Here is a 16,094-nt window from a genome sequence, read left to right on the forward strand (position 1 = left end):
GGGGGGGGAGGAGCGCGGAAGCCGGCGCGAGGCTGGGCGAGGGGCGGGGAAATGAAGCGCGCGACCAGCGTGACGCACGCTCCGCCCCCAGGCCGGCAAGATGGCGGCAGCCGAGCCTCCCACTTCCCCTCAGACCACCACGTGACCCCGAAGACCTCCGTTCTGGTTGGGCCCCCAACCGAGACCCAATGAAAGGGGTTAGCTTGGGCTGAGCCAGGTCTTCCTGGAGTGCCAGATACCTTGGAAGCGGTCGCCTTCCAGGCGCTGAGAGCATCTTGGCCTTTCCCTGGCTCCCTACCCGTTAGGTTAATGGCTCGGAGATTATGCTCCTTGACGACAGCGACCGCTCTAATGTGGCTCCTGTGAACCGCAGGACCAGTATCAGCTGACTTTCCAGTTTATCTGATTTCTGGAGTGTAGATTTTCCTGAAGTCAGTGAGTATCTCTCAACTAGATCTCTTGTGATCATGGAGATAACCATTCATCACCAGGGGTTCAGATCTTAACAGATTTAGGCGACCCGGAGAGGTGTTGAACTAGCTGTTCACTCCTTCCCTCACAACGAATGACCAGCATTTCCCTTATACCTGTGGGATAGAATTTACCATTCCCGGAGCCATGCATATGGAGGGTAGAAAATTCAACAAAAGACAACATACGAGTGAAGAATAACAGTGACCAAAGCATGAAAAATGTTGACCCTAACCAAAGTCTTCAAAATAAAACTTGCATATTAATGGAATCACAGGATCTTGCCAGGGTTCTTGTCTAGTGCCCAAGAAGAATGAGGACATGGATTGAGAGGAGTGAGCTTAAAATTTTAATTTAAGCAGCGATAGAATGGAGGGCCTAAAAGGGTTACCGCTGAAGTTCATGTCTAAGATCTTTTATACTAATTACATATGAAAGCAGCTTGCTAAAAGGCCCCTATCGGATGAATACATGCAACCATGGGGAGGTAGCTCCCTCAAGATGAACACATGCAGTTTGAGCTGGGGATCCATCCACCTTTCCAGCACTCCTCTGTCTTCAGGAGTATTAGGCTGGCTCCTCCTTTAGGCACAGGACCACAGGACCTGTATGTACCCTGTCTGCCTAACCAAAATCTGTCCCCCAAAAATGGCTTGGGCCTGATGTTGTTTTTGGAGTTCAGGGTCCTTGGGTTCACTCTGGGAACCAGAGCTCCCCTTTCAGTTGCACACGGTGAGTTTCTCCATAAGACAGAGACTCAGTTATATTTAAAGAGGAAGTTTATTAGAAAGAGACAGGAGAGGAAAGGACACTTGCACATGCACAAGTGGACAGGAAGAGCTCCCCCCAGTAGGGACAGGTTTGCAGAGAGAGACCTGCATGGTTGCAGGCCGGTGGTTTTAGGAGAGCAGCCTCCACCGAGGGAGGTCAATGCAGAGAAGTCCTGGCATGGTCACCAGCAGGCAGGAAGCTGCTGCCCTGCAGAGGGAGAGAGCTGGTGGAAAGAAGCACCTGCGTAGTCACAGTTGGGCAGAGGACTGCTGCCCTGTGCTGGTGCAGAGACTGCCCTGATTCAGACAGCTTCTCTCTGGGAGGGGCTCACTCCTTGTAAGCCTGGGTTTGTTGACTTTGGATACAGCCTGAAAGGACCAGAGATTCCTAATGAGCTTCATCTCCCTGTCCTTATCTTTTACCTTTTACCTTTTGAGCTTCAGACCCAGGCCCCAACAGTTTGTTATTTGCTGGGACCTCCCAATGACATCCTGGCATCCAGGCTTTGGCACCTAAAGACCTTGATTTTGTGGCAGTGTTATTTGCTAAGTTAGCCTCTTCTACTTGTTAATCGCTATGCTAGCCCCTTCTACTCATCCTCTTGTGTGAATCAGTCTTGTGATAACAATCCCCCCACACACACACATTCCTCCTTCATCAGCATTCCTTTCTCCATCAGGCCCTCTCTGGTGGCCCAGCAGGTTGGAGCACAGCAGGTTGGAGTGGAGCACTATGAGGTTGTCCACAGCCACTGCAGCAGGAGTTCCATCCCTAGCCAAGGAGGTGACCCACATGGTGTGGCAGACCTCTCTTGACCTGCCTGCTGCTCCAGTCAGCAGTATGTTTCACTGGCTCTGCCTGTTCTGCTCCCCATTGTCTGGTGAATCCTGTCACCCTGGCAACTCTGGCCTGTACCCCAGTTCTTGTATGCATAAATAAATAAATCTTTAAAGCAAAAACAATGGCTTGACATTTTTCATTTATCACCTAAAAACACAAAACCTGAAATTGGTATGAAGTTGGTTTTTGATTCTGAAACAAAGAACAGAGACAAATGAGGTTATAAAAGGTTTCTCTTTCCTGATTATTCCTATAATTTCTATATTAAATTTTAAATATATCCAATTTCAATTTTATAATTACATATGTTTACATAATAGTGGAGTACAATTTTTTTACTTGTTACTTTTGCTTGAACTCAGCTTACTATACTCCTAAATATTACCTCCTGATCCCTACAGTCATTTAAATTTCACATTCCTGACTTTGGGTCTAGTGACTTTAATCCCTATGCCACCATGGAAGCCCAGGAGTCAATACATTTTAAATCAGGGTTAGTTATATGCTGTATCAATTTTTTACCCCCAAGCCTTTTTTAATAATGATTTATTTTTTTTAGAGCTGGAAAAGATCATGCTTAGTGAGATAAGCCAGAAAGAGAAAGAAAAATACTGGGTGGTTTCACTTATAGCAGGAGTATAATGGACCAGGCGAGAAAATAATAAGAATAATGAACAGCCATATACCAGAGACATTTTGTGGGGGTGGAGTGGGAAATGGGATAAAAAAATGGGGGGAGAAGGGGGGAAGTGCACGGGACTATGGTGATGGAACATGGGTGACTTGGTGATGGGAAACCCGCGGGGAAAGAAAAAAAAATTATTTTCTTTCATTGTAAATAAATGATTTTTAAAATTTTTATAATAGTTTATTTTTACATACTTTTGTGCATTTTTCCATCTCAGTTGCAATCCCCTTGGGTTTCCTATCACCAAATCACCCATGTGCCATCACTATATCTCTCCCCCCACTTTTTGGATCCCATTCCCCACTCGACCCCCATAAACTGCCTCTGGTATATAGCTGTTCATCATTATCAAATAAATTTTTTTAAGATTACTTATATGCATACAGAAATGGGATACAGGCCAGAGGTACAGGGATGTTGCAAGGATTCACCAGAGACAGAGTGGGGAGCAGAATAGGCCAATTGAAGAAGTACACTGCTGAGGGGAGTAACAGGCAAGACAAGGGAGGTCTGCTGTACCATCTGGGTCACCTCCCCTACTGGGGATAGAACTCCCTGCTGAGGCTAGCTTCATAGTGCTGTACTTTAATCCATTGTGCCACCAGAGAGCACCCCAAATAACTACTTTTATCAAGGGAAGTAACCCCCATGGTATACAATTGGAAAACTCTCATGCTTCCCCATTACACCTGCTGTGTAGTATGTGTGTGTGTGTATATCAATAGTTCATAGTTCTTTCATGTGATGTAGAAATCTCTTATAGATCCCTTCAAATATGTTTCAGTTATACAAGTCAACTTTTTGTAGTAACAAGTGTTTAGGGTAACAATTACAACTCTAAATATTTCTTGGTATCTTAAAAAATATATTCATTTTTATCATCCTTCATTTTTGTACAAAGTGTGGTTTCCCTGTGAACTTCCCACCACCAATTCACCCACGCACCATCACCGTAGTCCCTTGTGCTCTTCCCACCCCTGTCCGGGTCCTCCCTCTTCCTACCCTACAGAATGTCTCAAGTCTATAGTTGCCTGATGATTTTGACTTTTACTTTATTATCCTTACTCTTTTTTTCTGATTCCTTTTTTGTTTTCTCTACATGTCTCCATTCGATATTTTTGTTTTTCTTTCTGGCTTATTTTGCTGAGCAGAATCCCTTCCAGTTCCATGCATGTTGCTGCAAAGGACATGAGTTTATCTTTTTGACTGCTGAGTAATATTCCATTGTGTAAATATACCACATCTTCTTGATCCAATCATCTATTTTTGGACATCTGGGTTTCTTCCATAGCTTACCTATTGTAAATTGTGCTGCAGTAAACATAGGAGTACATGTGTCCTTTTGAATTAATGCTTTTGTGTCCTTTGGGTAGATTCCTAGGAGTGGAATTGCTGGATCATATGGAAGTTCCATTTTTAGTTGTTTCAGAAACCTCCACATAGCTTTCCATAGTGGTTGGACCAGTTTGCATTCCCACCAGCAGTGCAGGAGAGTTCCTTTTTTTCTATACCCTCACCAACATTTGTTGTTACTAATTTTTTTAATTTGTGCCATTTCACTTGTGTGAGGTGGTATCTCATTGTGGTTTTGATTTGCATTTTCCATATTACAAGTGATGTTGGACATTTTTTTGACATGCCTATTGGCCATTTGCATTTCTTTTTTTGGAAAGTGTCTTTTTAGCTCTTCTGCCCATTTTTTGACTGGGTTGTTCACTTTGTTTTTGTTGAGCTTCATTAGCTCTCTCTAAACATTTTTTGAGCTAAAGATTCTCCCTTTTCCCAGTGTTGTTTTTTGGAGTTGATGGGTTTAGAATGTGGGGTCCTTGTGTTCACTCTGGGAAAATTTCACCAGAGCTCCCCTGCAAGCGGCATCGGCAAGTTTCCCAGGTGAGTTTCCCCAGAAGACAGAGACGTCAGTTATTTTTAAAGAGCAGGCTTATTAGGGAAAGAGGACAGAAGAATAAAGGACATTTGCATAGGCACAAGTAGACAGAAAGAGCTGCCCTGAAAGATAGGTTCGCTGAGAGGCCTGTGTGGCTGCAGGCAGGTGGCCTTGAGGAAGCTACTTCCACTGAGGGAGGTCAGTGAAGAGAAGCCCCAGCTCAGTACAGGTCATGGGCAAGCAGGAGGCTGCTGCCCTGCAGAGGGAGGGAGTGGGTGGAAAGAAGCACCTGCATAGGCACAGGTGGGTGGAGGATGCTGCCCCGGGGCCAGGGCAGAGACTGCACTGGTATAGCATTCTCTTTGGGAAAGGAGTGAGGACTCACTCCCTATGAGCCTAGGTTTGCTGCTGATTTCGGATAACTGTAGAATTTGAAAGGGACCAGAGATTCTACCATGGGCTCAATCTCCTTATCTCTATCTTCAAGTCTGAGCTGCAGACAGTCCCTACAGCAGTTTGATACCTGCTTGGATTTTGTGCTTTGTAACCTAGGCATTGGAGCCTGAGGGTATTAGTTTATTGCTGGGTTCATATTCATCCCTTCAACCCCCACCTCCAGCTCTTGGCATTGAGTGAGCCAGGTTTCTGATCTTGTGGTAGCCTCCTTTTCAGTTTTTCTATTTTTATCCTCCTTAACCAACTCTTGCCAGCTTTAGACAGTGAAGCTTGCCTTGAAGAAGAAATACTAGGCTTTCACACATCTCTTTGCTCCCCAGTTTACTCCTTTCCCATTGTGCAGCTCCTCTTTTCCACCCTGCTTTCTCCATGGTTTGGTGCAAGAGAAACAACTAGAGTCACTATGAAATTAATCAAGTAGGGATTTAGGGCATATTCCTTCCTGGTAAATGGTGCAGTGTAGTTATTTTGAAAGTTGGTTCCCTGTGGACATGGAGGGCTCACAAATGTTCACTCTCTCACATGTCACTTTTGTGCATTCTTTTTTTGTTTATAAATTTTTAAAAAGATTTATTTATGCATGTAAGAACTGGGGTACAGAGCCTTCCCTGGTGGTGCAACGTGTTAAAGCGTGATTTACGAGGCAATCTGCAGCCACTGTAGCACCAGTTCGATCCCCGGCTTGGGAGGTGACCCACATGACATGGCAGATCTCTCCTGACTAGCCTGCTGCTCCCCTCAGCAGTGTATTCTATTCTATTTGCCTGTTCTATTCCCCACTCTGTCTCTGGTGAATCCTCTCATCCCCACACCTCTGGCCTATACCCCAGTTCTTGTACAGGCCAGAGGTGTGGGGAGTGGAGGGTAAGCAGATTCACCAGAGACAGAGTGGGGAGCAGAACAGGCAAGCTGATTGAAATACACTGCTGAGGGCGTTACAGGGCAACCCAAGGTGAACTGGGTTGTCTGTGGGTCCTCACCTGTGCACTTAAGATTCTATCGTACTGCGGACACACACAAAAAGGTTCAATAATGGGTTTATTTACAAAGAGAAAGGCAAAGGCACAACCCAAGGTAAAAGAGAGAAATACAAGTTAACTAGAATATCCTACTAGTTCTGCTGACTTGGACTCCAATAGCACATTGAAAACTGATACAGAGCCAAATGACCAGGCGCGAGCCACCAAGTCAAGAGAAGCTTGGAGCCCACATGTCCAGTTTTATCCCAACCTGGCTGCTCAGCTCACCCTCACATCCCAGAGTGCTTCTCAACGGTGTTAATGGGATTTGTAGTTCCAGTATCTGGAGTGGGGGTGGAGTCCATGAAACCTGAATCTGTTACAAGGGGAGTATCAGGGCAGACAGAAGACGACTGCTAAACTATGTGGGTCACCTCCCTGGCCAGGGATCGAACTTATGTGGCAGTGTTTGCTGAATGCTTCATAGTACTTCATTTTATTCCCTTGTACCAAGGTGGGAGGGGGGGTTGTGGGTTCTTTATATGATTCCCTTGCTGGAACACAGACAATGGCCCAACTCTGCTTGACTGCCTAGTTTCCTTCCCCATCTGTCTTTGGCCTCCTAGAGACTCATCCAACATAATATTCTCCTGTAATTCCTCTCAGGGCATCCTCACCTGGGAAGGATCCCTTTTAAATAACTCCAGGTTGGGGCCTTCCTGTTGGTGCAGGATGTTAAAGGGTCCTTGGGTTCACTCTGGGAAAGGTTTCACCAGAGCTCCCCTTTCAGTGGCATGAGGCGAGTTCCCAGGACAGTTTCTCCACAAGACAGAGACTAAGTTATATTTAAAGAGCAGGTGTATTAGGGAAAAGGACAGGGGAGTAAAGGACACCACATAGGCACAAGTGGGCTGAAAGAGCAGCCCCCAAAGGGACAGTGTTGCTGAAAGGGCTGCATGGCTGCAGGCAGGCGGCCTTAGGAGAGCGGCCTCCACTGAGGAAGGTCAGTGCAGAGAAGTCCCGGTATGGTACAGGGCATGGGCAGGCAGGAGGCTGCTGCCCTGCAGAGGGAGGGAGTGGGTGGAAAGAAGCACCTGCATAGGCACAGGTGGGCGGAGGACTGCTGCCCCTGGGCCAGGGCAGAGACTGCCCCAATATAGCCTTCTCCTGGAAGGGGCTCACTCCTTGTGAGCCTAGGTTTGTTCATTTATTTTTTTTAAAGATTTTTTTTTATTTATGCATACAAAAACGGGGTAGAGGCCAGTGTTGTGGGGGTGTGTGTGTCTGGGATTCACCAGAAACAGAGTGGGGGACAGAACAGGCAGATCAACAGAAACACATTGCTGAGGGATGCAGCAGACAAGACAGGAGAGGTCAGCTGTGCCATGTAGGTCATCTCCCTGGCTGGGGATTGAACTCCTCCTTCAGTGGCTGCTGCTGAGCTTTAACCCATTGCACCACCAGATTCTGAAGAGTCTGGAAGGGACAGGAGACCCCACAATGGGCTCCATCTCCATATCTTTATCTTTCACATTTTTGGGTCAGTGATAGACATCACAGCAATCTGCTCCCTGCTTGGATCTTAAGCTTTGTAATCTAGGCCTTGGCACCTAAGTATCTTGGTTTCTACAGCTGGGTCAATGATTGTGCTAATCCCTTCTACCCCCAACTCCTGTGTGAGTTAGTCTGGTGATGCCTCCTTACTATTCCTTCCTCCATCATTAACACTATTGTTGACGTAGTTTTCTGGTGATGGGTTTGCAGTGCAGGGTCCTTGGGTTCACTCTAGGAAAGGTTTTGTTACAGGGTAGGGAGAGAGGGGCACCACTGAACCCCCAAGCCTGCCTGCTCTAAATAGGTTCTGCCATCTGCCACATCAAGACAAAACATAATACTTTAATTAAAAGGAACTTTAGGGCCCTCCCTGGTGATGCAGCAGGTTAAAGCACAGCACTAGGGAGCTAAAGCTACTTTAGCATGAGTTCAATCCCCACCCGGGAGGTGACCCACATGGCGTGGCAGATCTCTCCTGACCCGCCTGCTGCTCCCCTCAGCAGTATACTTTGTTGGTTGGCTTGTTCTGCTCCCTACTCTGTCTGGTGAATCCTCTCACTGCCCCTGTACCTCTGGCCTGTACCCCAGTTCTGTATGCATAAATAAACAAATCTTAAAAAAAAAAAAGGAACTTTGATACAGTAAGTATGCAATATAGAAGACAAAGAATATAATTTCTAAATCAAACTCCTGAAGTTACCCACCCTTCGTGGGCAAAAGTCCACCCAAAGGGATTGGCCCAAAGTAAGGCCTGAAAACCTGCCACAAGGCTAAAGCACCTTCTGGCCAGGACCCATAGAAAAGGGTCAGAATGGCCCTCCCTGGTGGCGCAGCGGGTTAAGTCACAGCACTGAGAAGCTAAAGCCACTTCTGCATGAGTTCGATTCCCGCCTGCCCAAAGGTGACCACATGGCAGACCTCTCCTGACCCGCCCGCTGCTCCCCTCAGCAGTGTACTTCGTCAATCTGCCTGTTCTGCTTCCCATTCTGTCTCTGGTGAAGCCTCTCGCCGCCACTGAGCCTCTGGCCTGTACCCCAGTTCTGTATGCACAAATAAATCTTTAAAAAAGAAAGAAAGAAAGAAAAGGGTCAGAAATGGCCAGACAAGTCTGGGAGGAAAACAGTACAATCAAAATCAATATAAACACTGCCAAAGTCAACCTCCCCACCAGTCTCTCACCCACATCTGTTTTAACTGTAACTGGGGTGGTCCCTAGGAGAAGGGAAGTTCCAGGTTCCCTGCCCCACCCAGAAGGAGGGTGGAACTGAGCAGAGAAAAAGGAGAGAGAAGAAGAGAGAAGGAGGCAGATGGAGAAGGAGACCTAAGGAAGCCACATGGAGCAGCAAACATGTGATGAAGAAACCGGGCTTGTTTCCTGACCCTGGACTGGTTAAGGCAGACGTGGGTGAGATACCTGTAGGGAGGTGACTATGGCAGTGTTTATATTGATTTTGATTTTGCTCTTTTCCTCTCAAATTTGTCTGGCCATTTCTGACCCTTTTCCATGGGTCCCGGCCAGAAGGTGCTTTAGTCTTGTGGCAGCTTTCAGGCCTTGCTTTGGGCCAATCCCTTTTGGGTTGACTTTTGCCCACGAGGGGATGGGTAACTTCAGGTGTTTGATTTAGAAGTTATATTCTTTGTGTTCCATATTGTATATTCACTGTATTAAAGTCACTTTTCATTAAAGCTTTATATATTTTGTCTTGTTGCGGCGGATGGCAGAACCCACTTAGAGCAGGCAGGTTTTGGGGCTTCAGGGGTGCCTCTCTCTGAATTGAGGTGCCCTATAACATAACCAGTCCAGGGCCAGGAAACAAGCATGGTTTCTTCAGCACATGCTCCCTGCTCCATGTGGCTTCTCAGGTCTCCTTCTGGCTCTCCATCCTGCTTCCTTTTCCCTCAGATTCCTTCTCTTCTCCTTTTCTTTGCTCAGCTCCACCCTCCTTCTGGTGGGCAGGGAACCTGGAACTTCCCCTTTTCCTGGGACCACCCAGTTTCACCAAAGCTCCCCTTTCAGCAGAATGCAGCCAATTTCCCAGGTGAATTTCTCCAGGAGACCTTAGTTACATTTAAAGAGCTGGTTTACTAGGGGAAGATAATAGGAAGGGGAAGAAAGAACTGCCCAGAAAGGGACAGGTTTGCTGACAGAGGCCAACATGGGACATTCTTGGGGAGAGTGGCCTCCTCTGAGGGAGGTCCATGCAGAGAAGTCCTGTAACAAGACTTCAAGAAAGTCCCTAGGATGGCTACCTATAGTTACCCAAAACCATGGCCCTAAAACTCATTGTTTGCACTATAGAAATGGCAATATAGAAACGATTGTGGGTTTTGCCCTACAAAAGCTTGTCACCTAGATCGCTTGGGTGTTTCTCTTGCCAAGTGGCTTGGGGACCCTGGTGACCAGTACTTAGCTAATAAAACCCTGCTGCTTTAAATCTCTTGGCCAGAGTCTGTGTGTCTCGTTGAGCGGCCTGCAAGTTAACAACAAATAACAAATATAGTTTCTAAATCAAACACCCAAAGTTACCCATCCTCTCGTGGGTAAAAGTCCACCTAAAAGGGATTGACTCAAAGCTAGGCCTGAAAGCCTGCCACATGTCTATAGCACCTTCTGGCGGGGACCCATAGAAAATATCAGAAATGGCCAGACAAGTCTGGGAGGAAAAGAACAAAATCAAAATCAAGATAAGCACTGCTATAGTGAACCTCCCCACAGGTCTCTCACCCACATCTGTTTCAACGAGTCCAGGAACAAGAAGCAAGAGCCGCTTCTTCACAAGCCTCTCTGCTTCGCGTACCTCCCTTAGCTCTCCATCCTGCTTCCATCCTCCTCAGTCTCCTCTCTTGCTCAGCTCCACCCTCTTTTTGCATAGGGCAGGGAACCTGGAACCTCCCCTTTTTCTGGGGAACCCCTGTTAGAGAGCCAAGAGACCAAAGAGCTCAAGAGCCAACGCTAAGACAGCAAGAGACCCCCCCAAGGCCCACATGTCTGGTGCAATACCAAACCTGGCTGCCTAACTCCATCCTCAGGTCCCAGAAACCTGCTTTCAGTGATGATGGGGTTTACAGTTCCCTGTGCCTTAATGGCTTTGGTCTGGAGTGGGGTGGAGTCCACAAAACCATACAGGGCATCCTTTCCCCCAACACATGAAAAGACTGGGCAGTCAAGAGGAGAATCAGGCAAAGTTTCTGACAGGCAGCAATTTTATTGCATTCCCGGCCGAGTTTCACTGACCCCAGAGAGTCAAAGTCAGAGAAGTTGTGCCCACTGGGGGACAAGAGTAAGCTTTTATAAGGCATCGACATTACTTTTTCTGACAGTTGTGTAAGCTGGGCAGAGTTAGCTCCTGGAATGCAGGCAGCAGCAGTTTTAAGTTCCTCTTTCCTACCCCAGCCTTACCCTAGCCTTGACCTTAACACACATGAAGCTATCCACACGAGTGCAGCACGAGTTGATCCCGACCAAGGAACTAACTCACATGGTGCACAAACCTCTCCTGCCTCACCCACAGCTCCCCTCAGCAGTGTATTTCAGTAGATCCACCTGTTCTTCTCCCCACTCTGTCAATGGTGAATACGCTCACCTCCCCCCCGCCCCCTGCATCTCTGGCCTGGCCTGTACCCCAGTTCTTACATGCATAAATAAATAAATCTTAAAAAAAAAACTCCAGGTAGACTTTCTGCTAGGTACATTTGACCTATAGTGTAACAGGGTGGTCCTCGGGAAAAGGGGAATTTCTAGGTTCCCTGCCCCACCAAAGGAGGGTAGAGCTGAGCAGGGGGAAGAAGAATCTGGAGAGGAGACTGAAGAAAAAGGAAGCAGGATGAAGAGCCAAAAGGAGACCTGAGGGAGCAGACAGATATGTGAAGAAGCGGTGCTTGCGGTTTCTTGGTTCTTGGCTCTGGACTGGTTGAAACAGATGTGGGCAAGAGGCCCATGAGGAAGTTAACTATGGCAGCTTTTACCTTGATTTTGCTTTTGCTTTTTAACTCTCAGACTTGTCTGGCCATTTTTTTTTTCAAGATTTATTTATTTATTCATACAGAACTGGGGTACAGGCCAGAGATCCGGAGGATGAGAGGATTCACCAGGGACAGAGTGGGGAGCAGAACAGGCAGGTCGACGAAGTACACTGCTGAGGGGAGCAGCGGGCGGGTCAGGAGAGGTCTGCCTCTCCATGTGGATCACCTCCGGGGTGGGGATCAAACGTGCACTGAAGCAGCTGACTAGCTTGCAGTGCTGTGCTTTAACCCTCTGTGCCACCAGGGAGGGCCCTGTCTGGCCATTTCTAATTCTTTAATATGGGTCCCTGTCAGAAGGCGCTATAGATGTGTCGTGGGCTTTCAGGCCTTGCTTTGGGCTAATCCCTTTTGGATAGACTTACCCACGAGGGAATGGGTAATTTTGGGTGTTTGATTTAGAAGCTATATTCTTAATCTTTTCTGTATTGTGCACTAATCATATTAAAGTTCCTTTCCATTAAAGGTCTTAAATGTTTTGTCTTAATGCGGCAAATGGCAGAACCTATTTAGAAAGCGCAGGTTTGGGGGTTCAGGGGTGCCCCTCTCCCTGTCCTATAACAGATTTGGTGCCCAACATGGCAGAACTGGAGCCATCTGTGCTTAGTCAGCCCCATGGGAAAAGTTGGCTTCTCCATGGCACTAGCTACCATAAGGGCAAGTGTGGTTTTTGTTTCTCTAGTGGTTTTTTCAGATGTGGATTTTCAGATGTAGGGCTGGAGGCAGCTGCAGTGGCTGAGTTTCTGTGATTGTTTATGGAGCCTGGAAGTCTAGAAGTCCAAGGGGGTTTGGTGAATTAATACTGTAAATTCAGATTTTCAGGCCTGGTCTCCTACCCAGGAACAGATCCCAGGCCACAGGGGCAGCGCTGAGTCCCAGCCACTAAACCACCACGGGTTGGTGTCTCACAAAGCCACAGCAGGAACTTCGCAGAAGCTCAAGCAAGCAAGTGAAAAGCAGCAGATTGGTTTAGAGAAAAAATAAGTTATTTTTTATTTATTTATTTTTTTACAAAAGTTTATTTTTACATCATTTTGTCCATTTTTTTTCCCATCTCAATTGTAATCCCTGCAGGTTTCCCATCACCAAGTCACCCGTGTGCCATTACCATAATCCCGTGCATTTCCCTCCCCACCCCCCACACACCCCCCACCCCGTTGAAGGAATAAGTTTATTAAGGAGAAAGGTAACAGAAATAAAGTGGGACCTCCAGGCTGGTGGGACCAGGCCAGGGAGGGGCAAGGGAAGCCTTTATGGAGTCTTGTCTCAGGGAATCTAGACCTCCTTTCCCCAATTATTCTAAAGCTCCACCAGTCTCTTTGGGGTTGGGTAGTTCTCGTTGGTCTCACTCACTGCCTAAGTGCTTCTGTGTCCAGAGCTTTGTCTCTGTGTCCCAGCTCTTACCTTAGAGTCTTTTTTCTTTATTGTCCTTATTCTGGAATGTCCTGTAGCCCTTAACCCTGGTGGGGTTTGATTAATTCCCTTTGGAATGTTGCCCTTATCTCTTGAGCTTTATCTCTTGAACTCTCCCAACACTGCCCATGAAGCTGTCTAATTATCTCTAACTTGCCCTAGGACTTAAATTCAGAGAGGCTGACTGCTTGATCCATGATAAATCTTTTTTTTTTTTTTAAGATTTATTTATTTATTCATACAGAACTGGGGTACAGGCCAGAGGCTCAGGGGCGGTGAGAGGCTTCACCAGAGACAGAGTGGGGAGCAGAACAGGCAGATCGACCAAGTACACTGCTGAGGGGAGCAGCAGGCGGGTCAGGAGAGGTCTGGCTCGCCATGTGGTCTCCTCCGGGGGCAGGCGGGGATCGAACTCATGCGGAAGTGGCTTCAGATTCTCAGTGCTGTGCTTTAACCCACTGCGCCACCAGGGAGGGCCTCTTTTTTTTTTTTTTTTTTAAAAAAAAGCTGGTACTCCTTGGTGACACAAGGAGTTAAAGCACAGCACAAGGAGTTAAAGCCATGCAGTGCAAATTCAATGTCCAGTGACCCACATGGCAAAACAGAACTCTCCTGTCTTGCCCACTGCTCCTCTCAGCAGTATGTTTCACATGACCTGTCTGTTCCAATCCCCACTCTGTCTTGGTGAATGCTCTCACCTCCCCCTCCTCTAGCCTGTACCCCAGCTCTAGTATGCATAAATAAATAAATCTTAAAAAAAGAAAATTTACAGGCTAGCACATGACTGCATGCAGTCAGTCCCATGGCAGACAACAGTTGTTATCTACTATCAATGCAAGAAACTCTCAGTAGATTTATGACAAAATGAAGAGGTGGATTAAAACTTATATACATGCACACACACAGTAGACATAGCAGTAAAAGGTACTTAGAGAAAACTTGAGAGACCTAGATTCTGAAACAAGACAAGTCCTTCTGTGACAATACTAAAGTCATAGCCCTCCTGGAACTTGCAAAAAAAATCCAGAAAGATAGCAGTCAGAGAAGAAGGTTGAAGATTTAATCTAGATTTTAGCCTGCAGCCAAGGACAACCTGTACTTAGGTGCAAGCTGAACAAAACAACTGCCAAACTTCCTGCTTAGGGCTAAAGCTTTATAAGAAGCTATGTCAAGAGGCAGGAGGACAAAAATGATGACAATCTTGATACAAGAATTGAGCCTAGGCATTCCTTGGTCAGGGAGTGGAAATGCCAGTATCACATGTTCCTAAGTGGCTATCATAACCAATGAGAAAATGAGATTTTAAGGATTAAACCTGTGGTTTTACAACTAGCCTCACTAAAATGGGTTAAGAAGTCCTAAACAATAAATGAAAGCAAAGGGTTCTGTTTGCCAGTTTTTTAAGGTATAAACTCATATGTACAACCCAGAAATATCAGGGAGCTAAGAGCCCATGGATGGGATTTTGATCAGCAGGAGACAGGAGCCAGTCAATACATTTTCTCCATTTCTTCCCTTATGTCACATGTCCCACATGATCACTGTAGTTTGTTTAATGAGGACAATCCCCAGACACAGCAGATAGCCATTTAATCAAACATCCTCCGGCTGGCTGTCTTCTTTCCTGCTTCATTCCCCATATCTGTCACACCTGCTCCCTGGACTCTAATAATAAAATGAGGTCCTGGTTTCTGGGGAACCCAGACTAACAGAACTTAACAGAGAAATGGTGTTATATTTCATTTCACTAAATTAAGAATTTTTAATCCAGACACTATTAAGAGTAGGTAGTAGGGAAAAGTGTTTGCTACACATAAAATGTGTTCATATCCATAATATAGAAACAACAGTTTTAAAACAGTAAGGAAAAAGACACTCCAATATACATATGGAAAAGTATGTAATGCATAAAAGGAAATCCAAATGGCTAGTGAACATATACACTCTCACAGATTAAATAATCATTAAAGTACAAATTAAACCCATAATGAGATAACCACTTCATACTCAACAAAAGGGCTAAAATAGCCACTTTGGAAAACAGAAACAGATGTCTACTAGGAAGTTGAAAAGGACTACCCAATCAATTCTTAAGTATATATCCTATAGGGATGCATGTATAAATACGTCAAGAGTGATGAGTCAGTGAGGGCCTCGCTGGTGGCGCAAGGAGTTAAGTCTCAGCAATATGAAGCAACCCAAAGCCACTGCAACATGAGTTCCATCCCCAGCCAGGGAGGTGACCCACATGGCACAGCAGACCTGTCCTGTCTCATCTGCTGCTTCCCTCAGCAGTGTATTTCAGTAATTTCCCGTTCTGTTCCCAACTCTTTCTCTGCTGAATCCTCTCACTCTCTGCATCTCCTGCCTGTAGTCCGGTCTATAGTCCCAGTTCTTGTATGCATATAAATAAATCTTTAAAGTCACAGTAACTTTATTTGTTATCTATTTATGCATATAAGAACTGGGATGTGAGGGTGGTGGTGAGAGCATTCACTAGGGACAAAATAGTGGGCGTCGAACAGGTGGATATACTGAAATACACTGCTGAGGGGAGTATCAGGTGAGAGAGTGGTCTGATGTGCCATGTGGGTCAGCTTCCTGGCTGGGGATAGAACTCATGACAAGTGTGTGGCAATAGCTTGATATTGCTGAGACTTTAACCCCTGCACCACCAGAGAGTCCCACAGTGACTTTATTTGTAATAGTCAAATATTGAGGGTCTCCCTGGTGGCACAGGGTTTACTATCAAGTTATCACCAGCTACTCCAACATGAGTTCCCAGCCAGGGAGCTGACCCACATGGCGCAGCAGACCTCTTCTGTCCCACCCACTATTCCCTTCAGCAGTGTTATTTCAGCAAATATGCCTGTTCTGCTCTCCACTCTGTCTCTGGCCCCCTACCCCACACCCCACACCTCTAGATCCTAGTTCTTGTATGCATAAATAAATAAATCTTAAAAAATATTGAAAAGTCCAAATATTCCTCAGCAACAAAATCTACTTAACCACTCTATATCTTATATATATACTATAT

The sequence above is a fragment of the Condylura cristata genome, unplaced genomic scaffold, assembly GCF_000260355.1.
Source record: "Condylura cristata isolate star-nosed mole 26May11 unplaced genomic scaffold, ConCri1.0 scaffold00001, whole genome shotgun sequence".
Lineage (NCBI taxonomy): Eukaryota > Metazoa > Chordata > Mammalia > Eulipotyphla > Talpidae > Condylura > Condylura cristata.